The sequence below is a fragment of the Triticum urartu genome, chromosome 5A, assembly GCF_056163025.1.
Source record: "Triticum urartu cultivar PI428250 chromosome 5A, HENAU_Tu73, whole genome shotgun sequence".
NCBI lineage: Eukaryota > Viridiplantae > Streptophyta > Magnoliopsida > Poales > Poaceae > Triticum > Triticum urartu.
In genome coordinates this window covers 578,489,488-578,514,552 of record NC_141877.1, presented here as the reverse complement: position 1 = coordinate 578,514,552, position 25,065 = coordinate 578,489,488, and positions in this window count along the sequence as shown.

Genomic DNA, 25,065 nt, shown 5'->3' with positions numbered 1-25,065 from the left:
TCCCTTCATGGTCACTTGCAAAGATGAGATCTGATAGAGATAGATAAATAAAACCAAACAAAAGATCAATTTTTTTTGTTGTTATATAGATCTGAAAGTAAAGATTGCAAAATAGTAGATCGGAAACTAATATGATGGAAAATAGAAGATCAAACTAGTATGATGGAAAATTGACTCGGGGCCATAGGTTTCACTGGAGGCTTCTCTCTTGAAGTCAAATAATACGGTGGGTGAACAAATTACTGTCTAGCAATTGATAGAAAAGCGCAAAGTTATGACGATATCCAAGGCAATGATTATGCAATATAGGCATCACGTCCGTGTCAAGTAGACTGACTCTTGCATGCATCTACTACTATTACTCCACACATTGACCAACTCATGCCTGCATCTAGAGTATTAAGTTCATGAAGAACAGAGTAATGCATTAAGTAAGATGACATGATGTAGATGAATAAACTCAAGCAATATGATGTAAACCCCATATTTTTATGCTCGATGGCAATAATACAATACGTTCCTTGCTACCCCTACTTTGTCACTGGGTGAGGACACCGCAAGATTGAACCCAAAGCTAAGCACTTCTCCCATTGCAAGAAAAACCAATCTAGTTGGCCAAACTAAACCGATAGTTCAAAGAGAATTACAAAGATATCAAATCATTCATATAAGAATTCAGAGAAGATTCAAATATTATTCATAGATAATCTGATCATAAATCCATAATTCATCGGATCTCGACAAACACACCGCAAAAGAAGATTACATCGGATAGATCTCCAAGAACATCGAGGAGAACATGGTATTGAGAATCAACGAGAGAGAACAAGCCATCTAGCTACTACCTATGGACCCGTAGGTCTGAGGTAAACTACTCAGGCTTCATCGGAAGGGCAATAGAGTTGATGTAGATGCCCTCCATGATCGAATCCCCCACCGGTAGGATGCCGGAAAAGGCCCCAAGATGGGATCTCATGGTAACAGAAGGTTGCGGCCGTGGAAAAGTGTTCTCGTGGATGCCTCTGGAGGTTCGAGAATATATGTGAATATATAGGAGGAGGAACTAGGTCAGGGGAGTCACGGGGGGACCACAAGATAGGGGGCACGCCCTACCCCCCTGGGTGCGCCCTCCACCCGTGTGGCCGCTTCGTGGCTCTTCTGACTTGATCTCCAAATCTCCTGGGTGTCTTCTGGTCCAAGAAAAATCATCGCGAAGATTTTAATCCGTTTGGACTCCTTTTGGCATTCCTTTTCCGCGAAGCTACAAAACAAGGAAAAAAAGAAACTAGCATTGGGCTCTAGGTTAATAAGTTAGTCCCAAAAATAATATAAAATAGCATATTAATGCATATAAAACATCCAAACAGAATATAATAGCGTGGAAAAATAAAAAATTATAGATACGTTGGAGAGGTACCAATGACATGGCATTTTGTCAATGGCATCAACTTTAGCTTCATCCTCCGCAATGCCTTGTTCCGAAATTTTATACCCCAAGACAATGCCTTCATTCACCATAAAGTGGCACTTGTCCCAATTCAATACAAGATTAGTTTGTTCACATCTCTGCAAAACCTGATCAAGGTTGCTTAAGCAATCATCAAAAGAAGTTCTGTAAATGGAAAAATCATACATGAAAACCTCAACAATCGTTTCACAAAAATTAGAGAATATAATAGTCATACATCTTTGAAAGGTAGCAGGTGCATTACATAAACAAAAAGGCATACTTCTATAAGCATAAGTTCCAAAAGGGCAAGTAAAAGTGGTTTTCTCTTGATCAGGTTGTGGTATAGGTATTTGAGAGAAACCAGAATATCCATCAAGAAAACAAAAGTGTGTGTGCTTAGACAATCTTTATACCATTTGATCATGAAAGGCAGAGGGTAATGATATTTTCTAGTAGCTTTATTTAATTTTCTAAAATCAATTACCATTATATAGCCAGTCACTATTCTTTGTGGAATAAGTTCATTTTAATCATTGGGTACAACAGTAATAGCTCCTTTCTTAGGGACAGAATGAACAAGACTTACCCATCTACTGTCAGCTATGGGATAGATTATACCGGCTTCCAGAAGCTTTAGTATTTCAGTTCTTACAACTTCTTTCATCTTAGGATTCAATCATCATTGGTGATCAATAACGGGTTTAGCATCAGGTTCCATATTAATCTTGTGCTGACAGAGAGTGGTACTAGTGCCCTTAAGATCATCAATAGTATATCCAATAGCAGCATGGTGCTTCTTCAGAATTTTTAATAATCTCTCTTCTTCATGTTCTGAAAGGTTAGCACTAATAATAACATGATATATCTTTTTCTCACCAAGATAAGCATACTTCAAAGTGCTGGGCAATTGTTTTAATTCAAACACAGGATCACCTTTAGGTGGAGGAGGACCTTCTAGAGTTTTAATAGGCAAATTGTTTTTGTGGATAGGTTGTTGTTCAAAGAATATTTTTTCTATTTCATTTCTTTCACGCAAGTGCATACCATTTTCATGGTCTAGCAAATATTGCTCTAAAGGATCGGTAGGAGGTACGACAATAGAAGCGAGACCAATTATTTCATCTTTACTAGGTGGTTCTTTATCATGAGGTTGTCTACGAAACTTAGAGAAATTAAACTCATGAGACATGTCGGTGTCAAAACCGGCGGATCTCGGGTAGGGGGTCCCGAACTGTGCGTCTAGGCCGGATGGTAACAGGAGGCAAGGGACACGAAGTTTTACCCAGGTTCGGGCCCTCTTGATGGAGGTAAAACCCTAAGTCCTGCTTGATTAATATTGATGATATGGGTAGTACAATAGTAGATCTACCATGAGATCGGAGAGGCTAAACCCTAGAAGCTAGCCTATGGTATGATTGTTGTTTGTAAGTTGTCCTACGGACTAAAACCCTCCGGTTTATATAGACACCGGAGAGGGTTAGGGTTACACAAAGTCGGTTACAATGGTAGGAGATCTACATATCCGTATCGCCAAGCTTGCCTTCCACGCCAAGGAAAGTCCCTTCCGGACACGGGACGAAGTCTTCAATCTTGTATCTTCATAGTCCAGGAGTCCGGCTGAAGGTATAGTCCGGCCATCCGGACACCCCCTAATCTAGGACTCCCTCAGTAGTCCCCGAACCAGGCTTCAATGACGATGAGTCCGGCGCGCAGATTGTCTTCGGCATTGCAAGGCGGGTTCTCCTCCAAATTCCATGTACCTATTGAATAAAGTCCGGCTTCTTGTAAATGTTGCGCTCCTTGGCTTCTATGCCCAATAATGGCCGTCTCCCACGTGTCAAACGAATATGAAAAGTCTGAGTGTTTTTACATCCACACCCCTAGCCGGGTAAATGAGCCGCCCATTTAAGGGGACGAGGATTTAGATCCAAACCACACCTTCCCCCCCTCGCGAGTGTTCATCAGAGCGCATCCGACAAAGGTCCATACCACCATGGCCAGCCGTCGCAACTCCTCCTTTCGCCCTTCCAGCCCTCAGCCTGGATATTGGGAGAGATGCTCCATCCCGCATAGCGAGCTAGTGACGCTCCAGACCAAGGGATTTCTCCCCCCGGCCTATATGGTCCCGGTTCGAGCCGGTCTTGCCATCTATAATGGCGGAGAGCAAGCGGAGAGTGCCCCTAATCCCTCCAAAGGAGAGCGGGTATGCCTCGTCCCTTATTTAATAAGAGGGCTCAGATTTCCAATCCATCCGTTTCTCCGGGGGCTCCTGGAGTTCTATGGCCTCCAGCTACACAATCTTACGCCTGCCTCCGTATTGCATATCGCGGGCTTCGTAGCCCTCTGCGAGCTGTTTTTGGGTGTTGAGGCTCATTTCGGGCTATGGAAAGAGCTATTCTGCCTTGTGCCCCGTTCTTAGAAGGGGTCAATATATCAAGTGGGCGGAGCCGAAGTGTGGCGCATCGCCGGGACCGGATATCTATCCGGAACCCCAAAGAAGGCGTCCGAGGATTGGCCTTCGGAATGGTTTTACATAGAGGACGTCCCGCTGCCGGATCCTATCCAGACTGGCCTCCCTGAGTTCGACAGTGCTCTACTAAAGAAGCGCCTAAGTTGGCGTCCATGGAGCCCTCAGAGGGAAAGTGACAAGGACGTCCTTTACCTAATGGGCCGGATAAGATTGTTAGCTCATTCCGGAATGACCATGATCGGGGTCATGGCTGCATGCATCATGCGAGGGGTGCAGCCGCTACAGTATAGAGGCCACCCCATGTGGGATTTCAACGGGGAGGACGACGCCACTCACTACGGCCGTAAGGGACCGGATTCGGCTGCGACCCTAACAAAGACCTTGTCCGCTTTGTACAAGGGAGAAGAGGAGGATTTTCTCCACGTCAACCCACAGGGTGGATTTTCTATGTACAATCCCCCAAGCTGGGTAAGTGGTCACATTTACTTGCCCATCCATTTATATTCCCATTGTTAAATATTCAGTCTAACGACTTCAACGCAGGAACTGCGCCAGGCTGTTAAAGAAATAAACAGCCCTCCTCCACAACCCGAGGACCCAGGACGGTCCCTCGACCCGGCCTCTCAAGAGGATCCGAACTTATCTGTGGAGCTGATTGATGGAGTGTTCCATCAACTGAGCAAGGACAACGCCTTGGTGGCCATTACGGCCGATTACCCAGGGCTAATCCCGGCCTCCCAGGTAACTGAGATCGAAGTCCCAGTACCCCGAATAGGGGTCCGCCCTCTCGTGTTTTCAGTTTCCTGATTACAACCGAGCTTTGCAGGGGAGGTCTTTGAGACGGGGGGCCGAACTTGCGGCGACAAGCCAACGAGGGGCCGCAGAGCCCCATGGGCAGAAAAGAGGTGCAGTCCGAACCGAGGCGTCAGCGCAAAGGTATGGCGCGACCCCTTATCCTAGGTGTTATACCTTCAAGGCATATTAACACTCGTGCTCTCTTCAGGACAAAGAGACCTCGCCGGACTATATCTGGAGAGGCTGCCAATCGCGCCTCCACCAGCCAGGCTCCAAAGCCTGGTCCGGAGGCGGAGGCGAACACAAGGCGCGCACCAGATGCTCCTCCGACGGAGGATGTGGACAGGTTGTCTGCCACCAACTCTGAGGTGGAGAGTGCCATGAACCACAGGCGTCGCCGGACAATTCTTCGCGACGCTTGTTTCTCCCGAGAGGCATTAGATGCCTTCAATTCGGGAGATGCGTACCTCCGTGCCGCTCAAAATGGTCTAGCCAGAGCCACAGAGCAATATGTAAAAGACATACAGGTAAGAAATTTTTGGTAATTACATATATATATATATATATATATACCAGTAGCCCCCGAGACTTGAAATAGTTAGAATAACTGATTTAAGGATCATTTGTTATGCAGGTTCTTACAGAAAAGAATTCCCTACTGTCCTAGGAGCTGGAAGAGTGCAAAGCCCAACTTAAGGCCGCACTAGCCGCGGCAGGGGAGCCCAAGGAGACCCCCTCTGGTAATATACACTTCGAAAGATAAGTATTTTGCGAAGCATGGCATGGGTGCAAATCTGACAAATGAAATTGCAGATGGTGCCGGATTGAGTCCGGAAAGGCAACAACTCCTACGCCAGCTGAAGGCTGGTGAGAAGGTGCTGACAAAGGTGAGGCGGGAGAAGAACGATCTCCAAGATGCCTACACCAAGCTGGGCATCGACCTGAAAGATGTTCGTGCCCACCTGTCAGACTCCGTTAAGGAGAATCAGCGGCTTCGGCGCGGCATATTTAGTAAGTGCTTGAACGAACCTTTGAAAAAAGGTTCGGCGGGGAAGTCGACTAACAGAGTAATGTCTGTAGGTGTGCTAACAGGTCGTCCTGCAGAGGAGATGCCCGGTTCTACGGGTGACCTTCTTCCCGAGCTCTCGCAACTGCTCGAGCGAGTTCGGCAGGCGATGCAAGGCGTCGCCCAGGCCTTGTGGCCATCCATATCCATGCCCGAAGGTCTTGGAGAGCTTGCGGAGAAGCTAAAGGGAGCACGGCGGCGCTTCCAATTGTGGAAGATATCGGCTTGCCGTCAAGGCGCTAGGGAGGCCTGGGCCATGGTGAAGACGCGGTACACAAAGGCTGACCCCAACCACATGGCCAAGGTCAGTCCTGTGGGGCCCGATGGGAAGGAGATCCCTGTAAGCTTAGTATACGGCCAACTAGAATTGGCCGCAAAGTATTCCCAGCAGGATTGTAAATTAGACAGCCTGTTAGATGGTATTGAAGAGGAATACAATCAGTCAGAATGACTATGTAATTTAATTGACATTTATAATGCCTTCTAGCCGGATTGTAGATCGTTTGTCATGGCCGACCTTTTCGCTTCAGCCTCGGGACCTGACGGTCCGGAGTGTGTCCGAATTACCATGCGGTTATGTAAGAACCGGGGAGTGCATGGAGACCAGGCGTCGGGGTAATTAGTGCGTGAACAGACAAGTGCCCGACTAGTTATGTTATTTTACATGGTTAGTAAGAAACATCTTCCAAGAGAATAGTTTCGTTAGGGGTTCCTTTCCCTGGGAGGCATGCCCTAAAGTGCATGCCCATTCTGCGAAAAAGACGCGGGAAAAAGCATCTGGGGGCGCATAAATAAATAAGTGAAAAGATCATCTTTTAGGTCACCGACCGAATATTCCCTTAAGAACGCTAGCTTTCGGCTTCACCCAGTCTGAGGTACACATTCGGCTGATCCGACAGTAACAATCGCAGAGCTGCTCCCTTTACCGCCTAGCCGAATAATCGGGAATGTAGGGGTAAGCACAGGAGCCAGGCAACCCAGCTTGGCCAAAACTTAAGTCATATCGATGCATATAATGGTGAAATAAAAGGTACATGCGGAAGTGTAACACATGTGTTGGGCATGAAGCCTGTATAAATAAGCTTCTGTTAAAAGAAGCCCCAGGTTTAATGAGTGCGAATAGCACGTCATTTGATGAGCCTTTAAAGGCTATAAGATAAAGGAAGGGGAGAAGGAGAGAAATGTAAGACAAACAGTATATAAAAAATGGACAGAGGAAGGAGACAAACACAGCGTCCGGTGCTAGGCATAGAATCTTCGGAGACGGGCTGCGTTCCATGGGTTCGGCTCGAGTCGGTTATCCGATGCATCTCGCAGGCGGTACGCTCCACCAGTCAGGACTTGGTCAATTATGAAGGGACCTTCCCACTTGGGCTTGAGTTTGTCCTTTTTCTTTTCCGGCAGGCGTAGAACTAATTCGCCAACATTGTAATTTTTGGCCCGTACTTCTCTGCTTTGGTATCTTCGAGCCTGCTGTTGATAGAATGCGGAACGGGCTTTTGCCACGTCACTCTCCTCCTCCAATGCATCCAAACTGTCCTGCCGATCGAGATCGGCTTCTCTTTCTTCGTACATGCACACTCGAGGTGAGTCATGAATTATGTTGCAAGGCAAAACTGCCTCTGCGCCGTACACCATAAAGAATGGTGTGTATCCGGTGGTGCGATTCAGCGTGGTCTGCAGCCCCCAGAGTACGGAGTCGAGCTCCTCTACCCAGTGCGTGTTAGATTCCTTGAGGGACCGCACTAATCTGGGTTTGATGCCGCTCATGATAAGACCATTTTCACGTTCGACCTGGCCGTTAGTTTGTGGGTGATAGACGGAAGCATAATCGAGCTTGATGCCCATGTTTTTGCACCAGAGTTTTACCTCGTCGGCCATAAAGTTCGTGCCGTTATCAGTGATGATGCTGTGGGGGACGCCATAACGGTGTACAACCCCGGATATAAAGTCTATCACCGGTCCGGATTCGGCCGTCTTAACAGGCTTGGCTTCTATCCATTTGGTGAACTTATCCACCATGACCAGTAAGTATTTTTGCTTGTGGGTTCCGCCTTTAAGGGGTCCAACCATGTCAAGCCCCTAGAACGCGAAGGGCCAAGTGATGGGGATAGTTTGGAGGGCGGTGGGTGGCATATGGCTTTGGTTTGCAAAGAGCTGGCAACCGACTCATCGTTGGACTAAGTCCTGGGCGTCTGCCCGGGCCGTCGGCCAATAAAAGCCTGTACGGAAGGCCTTGCTTACAAGGGACCAAGCTGCAGCGTGATGACCGCCGAGTCCGGCATGAATTTCAGCCAGGAGGTTCCGCCCTTCCTCTTCGGAGATGCACCTTTGAAGGACTCCGGTAGTGCTTTTCTTATAAAGCTCTCCCTCGTGGACTTTGTAGGCTTTGGATCGCCACACTATGCAGCGTGCCTCATTTTGGTGCTCTGGGAGTTCCTGCCTAGTAAGGTAGGCGAGGAATGGTACCGTCCACGGGGCGATGACAGCCTTTATTACGTGGGCTGAGGGTGTTATTTCATTGGCAGAGCCTCCGATTGTGTCAGGATGTTCGGTGTTGGGCAGTGCGGTTGGGTCCGGGCTGTTATTGTTCGGCTCCCCTTCCCATACTACGGATGGCTTGAAAAACCTTTCCAAGAAGATGTTGGGGGGGACTACATCGCGTTTGCGCCGATGCGTGCCAGCACATCTGCCGCCTGATTATTTTCCCGGGCTATATGGTGAAATTCAAGCCCTTCGAACCGAGCTGACATTTTTAGGACGGCGTTGCGGTAAGCTGCCATTTTTGGATCCTTGGCATCAAAGTCTCCATTTATTTGGGATATTGCGAGGTTCGAGTCCCCGCGCACCTCTAGGCGTTGAATGCCCATGGATACTGCCATCCGGAGACCATGTAAAAGGGCCTCATATTCGGCTACATTGTTGGAGTCTGTGTACATAATCTGGAGTACGCATTGAACTGTGTCTCCTGTGGGGGACGTCAAAACGACGTCAGCCCCTAGTCCGGCCAACATCTTGGAGCCGTCGAAATGCATGACCCAATTTGAATATGTGCCGTACTCTTTAGGGAGTTCGGCCTCCGTCCATTCTGCGACGAAGTCGGCCAAAACTTGCGACTTGATGGCTCGCCGTGGCTTATAAGTTATGTCGAACGGGAGGAGCTCAATGGCCCATTTTGCAATCCGGCCCGTTGCGTCACGGTTGTTTATAATATCGTTAAGTCGTACTTCCGAGGCTACTGTTATTGAACACTCTTGAAAGTAGTGTCGTAGCTTTCGAGATGCCATGAATACCGCGTAAGCAATCTTTTGATAATGCGGGTACCGTGATTTGCATGGAGTGAGGACAGTGGACACATAATAGACCAGCTTTTGAAGGGGGAATTTGTGTCCGTCCGTTTCTCGTTCGACGACGAGCACTGCGCTTACAACCTGATGTGTTGCTGCAATGTACAATAGCATTGGTTCACCAATGTTTGGCGCAGCCAGGACTGGGTTTGTTGCCAATATGGCTTTTACTTCGCCGAGTCCGGCCGTGGCTACATCCGTCCATTCGAAGTGTTCGGTGCGCCGAAGGAGGCGGTAAAGGGGTAGGGCCTTTTCTCCCAAGCGGGAGATAAAGCGGCTTAGAGCCGCCACACATCTGGTTAACTTTTGTATTTGTTTGAGGTCCTTTGGGATATCCAATTGTGATAGAGCTCGGATCTTGGCTGGATTTGCTTCAATTCCTCTACCGGATACAATGAAGCCCAAGAGCTTTCCGGCTAGGACGCCGAAAACGCATTTTTCCGGGTTGAGCTTGATGTCGTATGTTCAGAGGTTATCAAATGTGAGCCTCAAGTCGTCTACTAGAGATTCGACATGTCTTGTTTTGACGACCACATCATCTACATATGCCTCCACTGTTTTGCCGATCTGGTTTGCCAGACATATCTGAATCATGCGCTGATATGTTGCGCCGGCGTTTTTGAGCCCGAAGGGCATTGTGTTGAAGTAGAATGGGCCGTATGGTGTGATAAATGCCGTTGAGGCTTGGTCTGATTCTGCCATCTTGATTTGATGGTAGCCGGAATATGCGTCGAGGAAACACAACGAATCGTGTCCTACGGTAGCGTCGATAATTTGATCGATGCGGGGGAGGGGGAAGGGATCCTTTGGGCAAGCCTTGTTAAGGTCTTTAAAATCAACGCACAGGCGCCATGATTTGTCCTTCTTTGGTACCATCACCAGGTTTGCTAGCCAGTCCGGATGTTTTATATCTCTGATAAATCCAGCCTCCAATAGCTTTGCTAGCTCCTCTCCCATGGCCTGTCTCTTAGGTTCGGAAAAACGCCGAAGAGCTTGTTTGACAGGTTTGAATCCTTTTAGGACATTTAAGCTGTGCTCGGCCAGCCTGCATGGGATTCCTGGCATGTCTGAAGGGTGCCAGGCGAAAATGTCCCAGTTCTCTCATAGGAACTCTCGCAGTGCGGCGTCTACATCAGGGTTTAATTGTGCCCCGATGGAAGCTGTTTTATTGGGGTCCGTTGGATGGACCTGGAATTTGACTATTTCGTCCGCCGGTTTAAAGGAGGTGGACTTGGATCTTTTGTCGAGTACCACATCGTCCCTATTCACCGTGGAGCGCAGCGCAGTCAGTTCCTCAGCCGCTAGGGCTTCGGATAGTGCCTCAAGGGCCAGTGCGGCTGTCTTGTTTTCAGCACGGAGTGCTATGTCCGGATCACTAGCGAGAGTGATGATCCTGTTAGGCCCGGGTATCTTGAGCTTCATGTACCCGTAATGGGGTATTGCTTGGAAGATTGTGAACGCTTCCCGCCCTAGCAGAGCGTGATAACCGCTGCTGAACGGAGCCACATGGAACGTGACCTCTTCGGACCTGTAATTATCCGGCGTGCTGAACACCACATCTAGTGTGATTTTTCCTATACAGCGCGCTTCCCGACTGAGGATTATTCCTCTAAAGGTTGTGCTGCTTCGCTCAATGCGGTTCCAGTCTATTTCCATTTTTTGAAGGGTTTCCTCATAAATGAGGTTCAATCCGCTGCCGCCGTCGATGAGTACCTTGGTAAGACGAAAGCCATCCACTATTGGACTGAGGACCAATGCGGCTGGTGCTCGGGCTTTTCGGAATTTAGGTTCATCACTCGCGCTAAAGGTAATAGCCATGTCACTCCATGGGTTTATTGTTGCTACTTGGTAGACTTCGGCAAGGCTGCGGAGTGTCCTTTTTCGCATATTATTTGATGCGAAAGTCTCGAAGACTGTTAATACCATATTGGTGTCTCTGGGGTGGCTTTCTGTGGCCTCCAGAATTAGGACATCTTCGCCAATTTTGGCCACCTGCCGGAGTATCCAACATGCTCTAAGGCTGTGAGTTGGTGTGGCGTCCTCTGTACTGTGAATTTTACAGGGTCCATTAAGCCATCCTTCCAGTACGGTTCCATGCCCTGTAGAGGGTTTTTGCTTTTTGGTGTTTGACCCGGGTGTCTGGCGATGATGCACCCTTTTATTTCGTACTGGGTTTGTATTCAGGGCCGGATCGTCCCAAAATTTTATTTCGGTTTTCCAGGTGCTTTCCATCGCACAGTACTTTCGTACAATGGACGCTAAGTCAGCGAAGCGTGTAATATCACAGCGACTTATGGCGTTCAGGATTCCCTTGTCCGTGCAATTATTGCAGAAGATTGAGATTGCGTCTTCCTCGCGGCAGTCCCTTATCCTGTTCCTAACCAGCAGGAATCTGGCCCAGTAATGATGTACTATTTCATCGGGCTCTTGCCTGATTTGGGATAGATCGCTTATGTTCGGGTGGGTGGGTGGAATTAAATCCGAAGCCTCACCCAATCTGAGGCTCAGAGACCGAGGAATTTGCGAACTCGAAAATATGGATTCCTGGATGTTGTCCAATGAATCCAGCCTATCGCCTGACTCTAAGTTCAGGTCTTGAGTGATATCCTCCCCTCCGCGGGTATCCGGCTTGGAGGGATCGGGAATCCGGACGTAGCTAGTACTTAAGATAGATGAAGGGTCGCCGCACTGTCCCTCTACCACGGCAATGTGATGGGTGACTTGGGGAGAGTTAATCTCTCTCAGATCGGGTTTAGGCCAAATCTGGTCGTAATCCGTAGCGACTCCTAGGGCGGCGATGCGATCCAAGAGCTCGTTTATGGAGGAGAGCTCCATTGGATCTAACTTCTCGGTGAGTTCCGAGCTGACATGAAGATTGTTTTCGATGGCTCGAGAGGTCATCATCGGCGCACAAGCCGAACAGGCGGTCATAAGAAAACCACCTAGCCGGAGGGTTTGGCCGACAGCCAAAGCTCCCTTAGCAACGTTGCCGTCTTTAAAGACAGGGTGAGGCATCCTTCCTGATGGTGACGACACAGAGGAACTCTCAATGAAAGCACCAATGTCGGTGTCAAAACCGGCGGATCTCGGGTAGGGGGTCCCGAACTGTGCGTCTAGGCCGGATGGTAACAGGAGGCAAGGGACACGAAGTTTTACCCAGGTTCGGGCCCTCTTGATGGAGGTAAAACCCTACGTCCTGATTGATTAATATTGATGATATGGATAGTACAAGAGTAGATCTACCACGAGATCGGAGAGGCTAAACCCTAGAAGCTAGCCTATGGTATGATTGTTGTTCTGTATGTTGTCCTACGGACTAAAACCCTCCGGTTTATATAGACACCGGAGAGGGTTAGAGTTACACAAAGTCGGTTACAATGGTAGGAGATCTACATATCCGTATCGCCAAGCTTGCCTTCCACGCCAAGGAAAGTCCCTTCCGGACACGGGACGAAGTCTTCAATCTTGTATCTTCATAGTCCAAGAGTCCGGCTGAAGGTATAGTCCGACCATCCGGACACCCCCTAATCCAGGACTCCCTCAAGACACATCACCAAAGTTGACACTTATTGTTTCTTTATGGCAATCTATCTTAGCATTGACGGTGCTGAAGAAAGGTCTACCAAAAATTGTGGGACAAAAGTCATTTGTGGGGAACCAAGAACTATAAAATCAGTAGGATATTTTATTTTCCCACACAAGACTTCAACATCTCTAACAATCCCAAGTGGTGTGATGGTATCTCTATTAGCAAGTTTATTAGTGACATCTATGTCTTCTATTTCTATGGGTGCTATATCGTTCATAATTTCTATTTTCCCACACAAGACATCTATGTCTTCTATTTCTACGGGTGCTATATCGTTCATAAAATCAGTAGGATATTTTATTTTCCCATACAAGACTTCAACATCTCTAACAATCCCAAGTGGTGTGATGGTATCTCTATTAGCAAGTTTATTAGTGACATCTATGTCTTCTATTTCTACGGGTGCTATATCGTTCATAATTTCTTGGTATAAAGTAAAAGGGATAGCACTCACACTAGCACCTAAATCAGATGGGACACGATAGCAATGATCTCCTATTTTAACTGAGACAAAAGGCTTGCCAACAACAGGTCTTTGTTTTATCTTTTTCATCGGGTTTGGCAATTCTATCAGCTTCATCATAGAAGTAAATAACAGGCCCATCAATATTATCGACCAAGATATATTTAACCATAGTAACAGTAGGTTCTACTTTAAATTGCTCAGATGGTTTAGGTGCTTTAGTATTACTTTTGCGAACTACTCTTGATACCATAGCATGTTCCTTTATCCTAACAGGGAAAGGTGGTTTTTCAATATAAGCAGTAGGCACAACTGGATCAACATTGTAAATGATAGTTTAATCTTTAGTTATAACTGGTTCTTTAATTTCTTCTTTAATAAGTGGATGGTATTTAAACCAGTTCTCCTTGGGGAGACCAACATGAATAGCAAATGATTCGTAGAAAGAGGCTACTATCTCACATTCAAGCCCATATTTAGTGCTAAACTTGTGAAAAGCATCGATATTAATAAAAGATTTAACACAATCATACTCAAGCTTAATACCTGACTCTTTACCTTCGCCGAGTTCCTAATCTTCAGAGTTGTGTTTAATTCTTTCTAAAAGATCTGACCTAAATTCAATAGTCTTCTTCATAAAAGAACCAGAACAAGAAGTATCGAGCATGGATTGATCATTATGAGAAAGCCGAGCAAAAAAATCTGAATGATAATTTATCTTGAGAGCTCATGATTGGGGCATGAATATAACACTGAATTAAGCCTCCCCCAAGCTAGAGTGATACTTTCTCCTTCACGAGACCAACAATTATATATATAATTCCGATCACGGTGAACTAGATGCATATAATTCCAATTTCCATCGATTCCAGTTCCAAGATCCAATATCATCGCATAACCTATACCATGTCAATGCTTTTACCCCCAAAGATAAAGTGAAAACCTTCTTCTTGACTTCATCTACAGACAAACCTGCAAGCTTAAACAATCCAAAATTTTCATCCGCATGTATTAAATGCATATTGGGATGCGTTGTTTCATATCCTACATAAGGATTAGCTAGCATTTGTTGTATCATACCCAAAGGAATTTCATAACTAATATTTTCAGTAGGTCTAGTAGGTGGAGGGGCAAATATTTGTGCTTCTATTCAAGGTGAATATACCCCGAACAAACCCCTCAAAGGATGGTTTTGCATAGTAACAAGTAACAATAAATTTCAGCACGTAATATAAATTTATCCTCACCGATTTCGAGTTACCAAGAGCGGTTCACTCCCTGGTAGTTAGCAGCAGTTGTGCATGCCTTAAAATTTTGGAGGCATTATCTCATCGGCAAGAGGTGCCAAATCTTCACCGACCACAAGAGTCTCATGTACATATTCAACTAACCAAACTTGAATCTCCGACAAAGGAATGGCTTGAATTGGTCAAAGACTATGACCTCGATATCAATTACCATCCTGGGAAAGCTAATGTGGTTGCCGATGCTCTCAGGCGCAAACCACCCACATTAAACACATTAATGGAATCCTTGCCTCCCGAGCTACAAGAAGAGATGGCTCAGCTCAACTTGATTATTGTTGAGGCCATCTACACCGCTACTCTAGAAGTTACCCCTACTTTGGAAGAAGAGGTCCGCAAGGCCCAAGCAGAGGATTCATTACTACAAAGCCATGTCGCTCGAGTACAAGCCGACAAGACTCAAGACTTCCATGTGGATGATCAAGGTACTCTGAGATTTCAAGGGCAAATTTATATATGGAATCCGGAGATCTGAGGCAAAAGATATTAAAGGAAACCCATGAGTTACCATACTCGATCCATCCTAGTGATACAAAAATGTATGAAGACCTAAGGTACATATATTGGTGGGACAGAATGAAGAAGAACATTGCATATTTTATTCCCTGTTGCGGCATCTGCAATAAGGTAAAGGCGGAGCACCAGAAACCCTCGGATAACTTCAACCCTTACCTGTTCCACAATGGAAATGGGATGCTGTCTGCATGGATTTCATCATGGGACTACCCAAAATGTCTCAAGGAAACAATGTTGTATGGGTCGTAGTGGACATGCTGACCAAAGTAGCCCACTTCATTCATATAAGAACCATATATCGGGAAGATCAACGAGCACAACTATATGTATCACGGATCGTCAGTTTGCATGGAGTGCCTAAAACCATCACCTCTGACTGAGGAGCACTATTTACCTCAGCATTCAGGTCGCGTCTTCACCAAGCTTTGGGATCTGCTTTGAAATATAGCATCGCTTATCATCCCCAGACAGACGGGTAGACCGACCGAGTAAAAAAGATTCTCGAAGACATGCTTCGGGCATGTGCAATCGCTCAAGGACCTAAATGGGAAGACAGTTTGCCCTATGCGGAGTTTTGTACAACAACGGCTATCAGGCCAGCCTCAAGATGTCACTGTTTGAGGCTCTGTATGGAGGCAAGTGTTGTACCCCTTTAAACTGGTCTCAGACTGGAGATAGCCGCATCTTTGGCACTGATTTGATGATGGAAGCTGAAAAACAAGTAAAGGGAATCCGGGACAGACTTCAAGTATCCAAGTCTTGACAAAAGAGCTATTACGATTCAAAACACCGGCATATCAGTTTTGAACCAGGGGAGTATGCCAATCTTCGAGTCACACCCATGAAAGGAGTCAAAAGATTTCAAACTCGAGGAAAGCTTGCATAAAGGTACATTGGCCCATTCCCCGTCCTGTCCAAAGTTGGTGCAGTGGCATACCAACTGGAACTTCCACCCGAGTTATCCAAAGTGCACGATGTCTTTCACATGTCACAGTTACGAAAATGTATCCCACCGCCAGAGAAACGAACTAATATGACAGAAATAGAGCTTGCTCGGGATTTGACTTATGAAGAGAAACCTTTTCGAATATTGGATGATATGGAAAGAGTCACCCGCAGCAAGTCAGTTAAGTTTTACAAAGTACAGTGGGAACATCATACTGAGGATGAAGCTACCTGGGAAAGATAGGATTTCTTAAGGACTGCAAACCCTGAATTCTTTCTCGAGCAACCAAATCTCGAGGACGAGTTTCATCCTAAGGGGGGGGGGAGTTTTGTGACACCCTAGATTTAGAAAACTTTCTCTTTCTAATGTTTATTTAATATCTGGTTTGAGTTTGAATTTTCAATCAACTCTTTTGGACTTGCCACTTGAGAATTATTTTTTGATTTTCTTCCAAGTGGATCCTAGTACTCTCAAATCATCTCCACACTCCATACCTCTCAAGATCATGTCATGGAATAATTTTCTTAAATGACATAATATTCATTTCCCCCCTGAAAATGGATATTTTCTCTTTCTGTTATGAAGCAACCCTCATTTTTATTGCTCCCAAAATCGTAAATAAATCCCTAATATTCTTTGGGTCATGTATCACCTTCCTAGGCAAAAAAATCCCATGGTCATGTGGACAATTTTGGCTCAAGAAAATATTTTCATTTATGGACAGCAAGGTTACTTTGTGTAGGAAGTGTATTTTTGCTTGGTCCATTTGAGCTGAAATTTTTATAGCATGACTAACTTCCAACCTGAATATTATCCCCCAAGTTTAAGACCTTATCTCTTTATAGATTTTTCACAACCTTCTTCAACAGTTTTTGCCCAGAAACTTGTCCCTAAGCTCTAGTCATGTCTGGTCGACCTAGAAACAAACCAAGGGCATCCAGAGGCTCAGTGTTGAACGGACTTGAGCCTAGACACGGTCTGGCAGCCCTGGCGCACCGAGTCAAATAGCAATGATTCGAAGCACTTCTTTTTCCATTACACTATTTAGGAAACCTACGAACTCGATCGTATGGATATGCAAAATACAGGATTTCCGATCCTAGCGGGAAAAGGAGGGAAACATATACTAAATTTAAGGGCCATTTGCATTTGTGTCCCTAACTCGAACCACTTAATCAGATATACCCCTAATTCGAAAGCCTGCTCAAATTTTCCCCTCCGCCGTTAGGTGCCCTTATAGAAATGCCCTTCTGCGCCGTTACCGTCCAGTCAAACAGCTTTGACCGTCCTGAGAAAAAATAGCAAAAAAATCTAAAAAATCTAAAATTTTCTGGGATCAAAGATACTCATATGCCCAAGGTGTGTGCAAATTTTCGTGCTATTTGGACATTCCAGGAGCTCATGGCGAGGAAAAACAATTAATCTGCACGCTTGTGAACAATAAATTTGAAATAAAATAGCAAGAAAATTTAAATAAATATGAATTTTTTTGGCATGAAAGTGGCTTGGGTGCACAAGGTGCTTGCAAGTTTTTGTGATCAAATGACATGCGAGGAGCTCTAGCAAGAAAAAGCAAAATAGTCATTTTTCCCCAAGTTTATTCCCGAGTCAATTTTTTTCCACAAGCCCCTCCAATGTCCAAACACAACAAAAATCTGCATGCAGCTTGCAGACTCGCTCCTCTTTGATGCCAAAATATTTTATATTTTTTTGAATTTTCTTGCTATTTTTTTGAATTTACTGTTCACATGCTTACATATTTATTGTTTTTCCTCTAACACGAGCTCCTAGAATGTACAAATAGCATGAAACTTTTCACACACCTTGCAAACCTGAGTATCTTTGATCCCACAAATTTTTAGACTTTTTAGAATTTTTTTGCTATTTTTTTCAGGACGGTCAAAGCCCTTTGACCGGCTTTGACCTGCTTTGACCGTACGGTAACGGCACAGAAGGGTATTTCTGTACGTGCACCTAACGGCGGAGGGGCAAATTTGAGCAGGCTTTGAAATTAGGGGTAAATCCGAGAGTGGGCGCAAATTAGGGGCGTAGATGTAAATGTCCCATAAAAAGTGAGTAAGCAGAATTCCATACTCTATGTCATAAATCCCTATTGCACCAGTGCAGGCGGTGACTGCGCGGATACAAGGTGTTCGACTGGTAGTCGGCGCGCTCAGCGCGTCACGACCCCTCTGACCTCGCATGTGCGCTCGCCCCGTGCCACCCTCGCTTGTCCTAGCACTTCTGCAGCCTCGGCCTCTTTCTCCTAGCTATCCTCTACCGCTCCCCGACGCAGGCAACCTGTGTGGCGGACGCGGACACAGCGGAGCAGAGAACATAGTGCCCTCCCATGACCGAGCCGTCCCTATCCGCGCCGTGTTGCTTGCCTCTTCTCCTCCAATGTGCTTGGATGATTCTCAATGATCTATCCCGTCGAGGTAGAGCCCTCTCGTCACCTCTCGCTGCTCCATAATCATCTGGGGCTATATACAAAGATTTTTTTATCTTGGGAAACAAGTATATGGGAGGAAATCGGAGTCGGGAAGGTGCCCATCGGACCCACTACCCACCAGGGCGCGCCAGGCGGGGCAGGCGCGCCCTGGTGCTTTGTGGGCACTTGGGTTGCCTTCCCGGTTGTTTCTTATTAATTTTTATTTTTCTAATATTCCAAAACTGATAGAAAATATTTTCTGCGGAATTTGTCGAGTCCGTTTACTTACTGTATCACGTACTGGAGTGTTCTGGAAGGTCTCTTTTATGTATTCCTTAGGTGTCATGGTTTGGATAATGTTAGTTTCAACATTAATAGGAGTACCTCAAATATAGTATTTAATTATTTATCCATTGACCACCTTCGGATTGGTACCTTTGGCATTATTAATCTTGATAGTCCAGAGCGATAAACTTCTTCGATGATGTATGGTCCTTCCCACTTGGAGATAAGTTTTCCTGCAAAAAAACTAAAATGAGATTTGTACAATAGAACATATTCATCAACTTTGAATTCCCGCTTTTGGATTCTTTTGTAATGCCATATTTTGACTTTTTCTTTAAATAGTTTGGCATTTTCATAAGCTTGGGTTCTCCATTCATCTAGTGAGGTAATATCAAATAACCTATTTTCATCGGCAAGTTTGAATTCATAACTAAGTTATTTAATTTCCCAATATGCTTTATGTTCTAACTCAAGACGAAAATGACAAACTTTTCCATAAACCATTTTATATGGAGACATACCCATAGGATTTTCATAAGCTGTTCTATAGGCCCAAAGTGCATCATCAAGTTTCTTAGACCAATTCTTTCGTGACCTATTGACAATTTTTCATAATATTAGTTTTATTTCTCTATTGCTAAGTTCAATTTAGCAAGCAATTTACGGAAAGCACCATGAATAAAATATGAACCACCATCAATCATTAAATATCTAGGGACTCCAAGCCTCGAGAAGATAACTTCTTTAAGCATTTTAATGGAGGTGTTATGATCAGCACTACTAGTTGGAATAGCTTCTACCCACTTAGTGACATAATCAACAACAAACAAATATTTGTATACCCATTAGAGGAAGGAAAAGGTTCCATATAATCAAAGTCCCAAACATCAAATTGTACAATAACAAGTAAATAATTCATAGGCATTTCCTGCCGCTTACCAATATAACCAATTCTTTGACATTCATCACAAGTTAAGACAAACTTACAGGCATATTTGAAAAGAGTAGGCCAATAAAAATCAAATTATAATACCTTGTGCATAGTTCTATCTCCCGCATGATGTCCTCCATAAGCTTCGGAGTGACATTTCATAGGTTCTATTTCTGTTCATGCTCAGGTATACAATGTCTAAGAATACCGTCTACTCCTTCTTTATAAACATGTGGGTCATCCCAGAAGTAATGACTTAAATCATACAATATATTTTTATTTTGTTGGTATGTGAAACTAGGTGATAAAAATTTAGCAATGAAATAATTATCATAGTCAGCATACCAAGGAGTATTATGAGAAACATTTATGATAGCTTGGTGTTCATCGGGGAAGCTATCGTCAATAGGTAGTGGGTCATCAAGAATATTTTCTAACCTAGATAGTTATCAACTACGGGGTTCTCAGCTACTTTCCTATCAGTAATATGCAAATCAAATTCTCGTAGCAAGATAAACCACCTAATAAGTCTAGCTCTAGCATCTTTCTTTTCCATAAGATATTTTATAACAGCATGATCGATGTGAACAATTACTTTGGAATGAACAATGTAAGATCTGAATTTATCATAAGCAAACACAACTGCTAAAAACTCTTTCTCAGTAGTAGCATAATTTCTTTGGGCACTGTCTAGAGTTTTTCTAGCATAATAGATAACATTCAATTTCTTATCAACTCTTTGTCCTAGAACTTCACCAACGGCATAATCACTAGCATCACACATAATTTCAAAAGGCTAGTTCCAATTAGGTGGTTGAACAATAGGTGCATAAGTTAATGCTTTCTTAAGTGTTTCAAAGGCTTCTACACAATCATCATCAAAAACAAATTGAACATCATTTTGTAAAAGATTAGTCAGAGGCCTAGAAATCTTAGAGAAATCTTTAATAAACCTCCTATAGAACCCAGCATGACCAAGGAAACTACGAATACCTTTAATGTCTTTAGGACATGGAATTTTCTCAATGCATCAACTTTAGCTTTATTCACCTCAATACCTCGCTCCAAAATTTTATGCCCCAAGACAATGCCTTCATTCACCATAAAGTGGCACTTCGCCCAATTCAAGACAAGATTAGTTTGTTTGTTGGAATTCCACCCTCAGGATCAATTACATCAAATACGGGGAACACACGCATACAAAAAACTGATAACCAAGGGCCCTTGCCGTGCCCTCTTTTCTCTTTATTTTCTTGTTTCTCAACTCACGGTTACAAATCTCACGCACACACCATGTATATATAGCTGCAGGACGTAGCTTAGACCACCGACACAGACTCCTTTTGCCTAACCTATACAGACTAGTACTACTACCATACTAGGACACGACCAAGCTAACACCAATTCCAATCGGTCTCAACTTCCCTATAATCTACTAACACACGTAGATTACTAGTACAAAGACATCGTACACTTTCCTAACTAATCATCGGCAAGCCTGATTACGCTTCCAATTCCTTCAAAACTCAACTAGTAAAGCTCACGCACGTTTAATTGTTTGGATTATCCAACATTCACCCCCTAATCCAAATATCTCTTTATCTGACTCTTTATTTGACGAGACACACAAACGATCACCTCTTTATCTTGTCCCGCTGATTGCCTCCGGTGATGCGACTTACCGGATCACAACTTCGCTCTTCTTGCAATGAGGATCACCACTGCAGCATAATCTTTTCTATTCATGCTGACTTGTAGATTGGACCAACGATTACCTGGACTACCAGCCACGCTGCCACATCTTAGCGTGCTACATGCAGACTAAACACATAGCCTCATGTGGGAACTCAACTTAACTGGTGTGCGTCCATCTTCACATTGATCTTCGTCTTCTCATCGGTTGCTCGCACATGGGGGGACACAACTCTTCACCCGCCACATCTTTACATCTTTCCTTTATCGTTGGTGACACAACTTACCAAACGACGCTTCACGTCCGACGGCATCACAACTCGCCATATACGCGCAACTCAACTTCACCGTATATGAACTCGCCGGAACTCCTTGATCACGAATGGAAATGCAAGGCACGAATTCCTTTTTCCCCCGCTCTCGCTCGCAATTCTCCTCCGCCAGTGAGGCATCTCAACTGCAGCAGAAGACTCACACACCTGAGCTCTTGGACGCACCTTACAAGAACTCATGTGCACACCTAGACGACAGCTCGCAACTTTGTCGCCTCTTCCTCGCTCCTCCGAATGATGATCTCAATGATTTTCTAGGTGTCGTAACTTCTGCACCTCCATAACCATCAACGATCACCAACGCCTTGCTGACGACAACCCTATCGCCCTCCTCCAGGTTGTTCCGCAGAACGACCATCACCTGTCGCCTCGCTTACGACCATGTCCTCGCCACCTTATCGTCGTCGCTCCGTCGAACGACTACCGCCTGATCCTCCACGTCGCTGCACCACCCAGCGACTATATCGCCCACTCCTCGTCGTCACTACACCAGCAACTGTATCGCCCGCTCTGAGGCGCTAGTCGGGTCGCCACCCCGGGGCAAGCGCAGCTTCACTCGAACCTTGCTCTGATACCAATTGTTGGAATTCCACCCTCAGGATCAATTACATCAAATACGGGGAACACACGCGCATAAAAAATGATAACCAAGGGCCCTTGTCGTGCCCTCTTTTCTCTTTATTTTCTTGTTTCTCAACTCACGGTTACAAATCTCACGCACACACCATGTATATATAGGTGCAGGACCTAGCTCAGGCCACCGACGCAGACTCCTTTTGCCTAACCTATACGGACTAGTACTACTACCATACTAGGACACGACCAAGCTAACACCAATTCCAATCGGTCTCAACTTCCCTATAATCTACTAACACACGTAGACTACTAGTACAAAGACATCGTACACTTTCCTAACTAATCATCGGCAAGCCTGATTACGCTTCCAATTCCTTCAAAACTCAACTAGTAAAGCTCACGCACGTTTAATTGTTTGGATTATCCAACATTGTTTACATCTCGACAAAACTCGATCAAGGTTGCTTAAGCAATCGTGAAAAGAAGTTCCGTAAATGGAAAAAGCATCCACGAAAACCTCGACAATCGTTTCACAAAAATCGGAGAATATAGCCGTCATACATCTTTGAAAAGTAAAGGTGCATTACATAAACCAAAAGCATCTGTCTATAAGCATAAGTTCCAAAAGGGCAAGTAAAGGTGGTTTTCTCTTGATTAGGTTGTGAAATAGGTATTTCAAGCCGGAGCCCAAAAGGGAGTTGCTAGTGGTTCCCTGGACCTCCATCTTCCTTGTAGAGTGGAGGTATATATGGCCATGCAAGTGGCCACATTACGCCTTCATGAGTGAAGCCGGATACTGATACGTTGATGACCCACAAGTATAGGGGATCTATCGTAGTCCTTTTGATAAGTAAGAGTGTCGAACCCAACGAGGAGCAGAAGGAAATGATAAGCGGTTTTCAGCAAGGTATTCTCTGCAAGTACTGAAATAAGTGGTAACAGATAGTTTTCTGATAAGATAGGTTGTAACGAGCAACAAGTAACAAAAGTAAATAAAGTGCAGCAAGGCGGCCCAATCCTTTTGTAGCAAAGGACAAGCCGGAACAAACTCTTATAATAGGAAAAGCGCTCCCGAGGACACATGGGAATATCGTCAAGCTAGTTTTCATCACGTTCATATGATTCGCGTTCGATACTTTGATAATTTGATATGTGGGTGGACCGGTGCTTGGGTGCTGTTCTTACTTGAACAAGCATCCCACTTATGATTAACCTCTATTGCAAGCATCCACAACTACAACAAAAGTATTAAGGTAAACCTAACCATAGCATGAAACATGTGGATCCAAATCAGCCCCTTACGAAGCAACGCATAAACTAGGGTTTAAGCTTCTGTCACTCTAGCAACCCATCATCTACTTATTACTTCCCAATGCCTTCCTCTAGGCCTAAATAATGGTGAAGTGTTATGTAGTCGACGTTCACATAACACCACTAGAGGCTAGACAATATATATCTTATCAAAATATCAAACGAATACCAAATTCACATGACTACTCATAGCAAGACTTCTCCCTTGTCCTCAGGAACGAACGTAATTACTCACAAAGCATATTCATGTTCATAATCAGAGGGGTAATAATATGCATATAGGATCTGAACATATGATCTTCCACCAAATAAACCAACTAGTATCAACTACAAGGAGTAATCAACACTACTAGCAACCTACTACCACCAATCCCGGACTTTGAGACAAGAATTGGATACAAGAGATGAACTAGAGTTTGGATATGAGATGGTGCTGGTGAAGATCTTGATGGAGATTGCCCTCTCCCAATGAGAGGAGCGTTGGTGATGATGATGGTGATGATTTCCCCCTCCCGGAGGGAAGTATCCCCGGCAGAACAGCTCTGCCGGAGCTCTAGATTGGATCCGCCAAGGTTCCGCCTCGTGGCGGTGGAGTCTCGTCCCAAAAAGTTCCTTTCTATTTTTTTCTCATCAAAAGACCTCATATAGGAGAAGATGGGCGTCGGAGAGCCACCAGGGGGCCCACGAGGTAGGGGGGCGCGCCCTAGGGGGGCACCCCCCACCCTCGTGAGCAGGGTGTGGGCCCCCTGGCCTTCATCTTTGGTGTGGATTTTTCTTTATTTCTTTTAAGACGTTCTGTGGAGTTTCAGGACTTTTGGAGTTGCGCAGAATAGGTCTCTAATATTTGCTCCTTTTCCAGACCAGAATTCCAGCTGCCAGCGTTCTCCCTCTTTATGTAAACCTTGTAAAATAAGAGAGAATAGCCATAAGTATTGTGATATAAAGTGCAATAACAGTCCATAATGCGATAAATATCGATATAAAAGCATGATGCAAAATGGACGTATCAACTCCCCCAAGCTTAGACCTCGCTTGTCCTCAAGCGAAAAGCCGATAACAATAAATATGTCCTCATGTTTAGAGGTAGAGGCGTCGATAAAAATAAAATACAGACATGAAGGCATCATGATTATTTTCATAACATCAACATATATAGATTTTGTCATATGATTACTTATGTTCAAGTGATGATCTATTCACAATGCAAAAGTATAAATCATAAACCTTATTGGGCTCCGACAAACTATAACCTCAGTCATTCAAGCAATTGCAATTTATCTAACATCGGAAAGAGTCTATGTCAGAGCTAAAAAGCAAGTCCACATACTCAACTATCATTTAGTCCTCCATAATTGCCAACACTCACGCGATACTTGTGGTTACGGAGTTTTAATCGGACACAGAGAAAGATAGGGGATTATAGTTTTGCCCCACAACCTTTTACCTCAAGGGTAATGTCAACAATAATGGTTCATGCTCCCCTACATCCAATTAGATATATATATATATATATATCATGTTCTTTCCAACATGCTGAGCTTGCCACAGGATAAAATGAAAA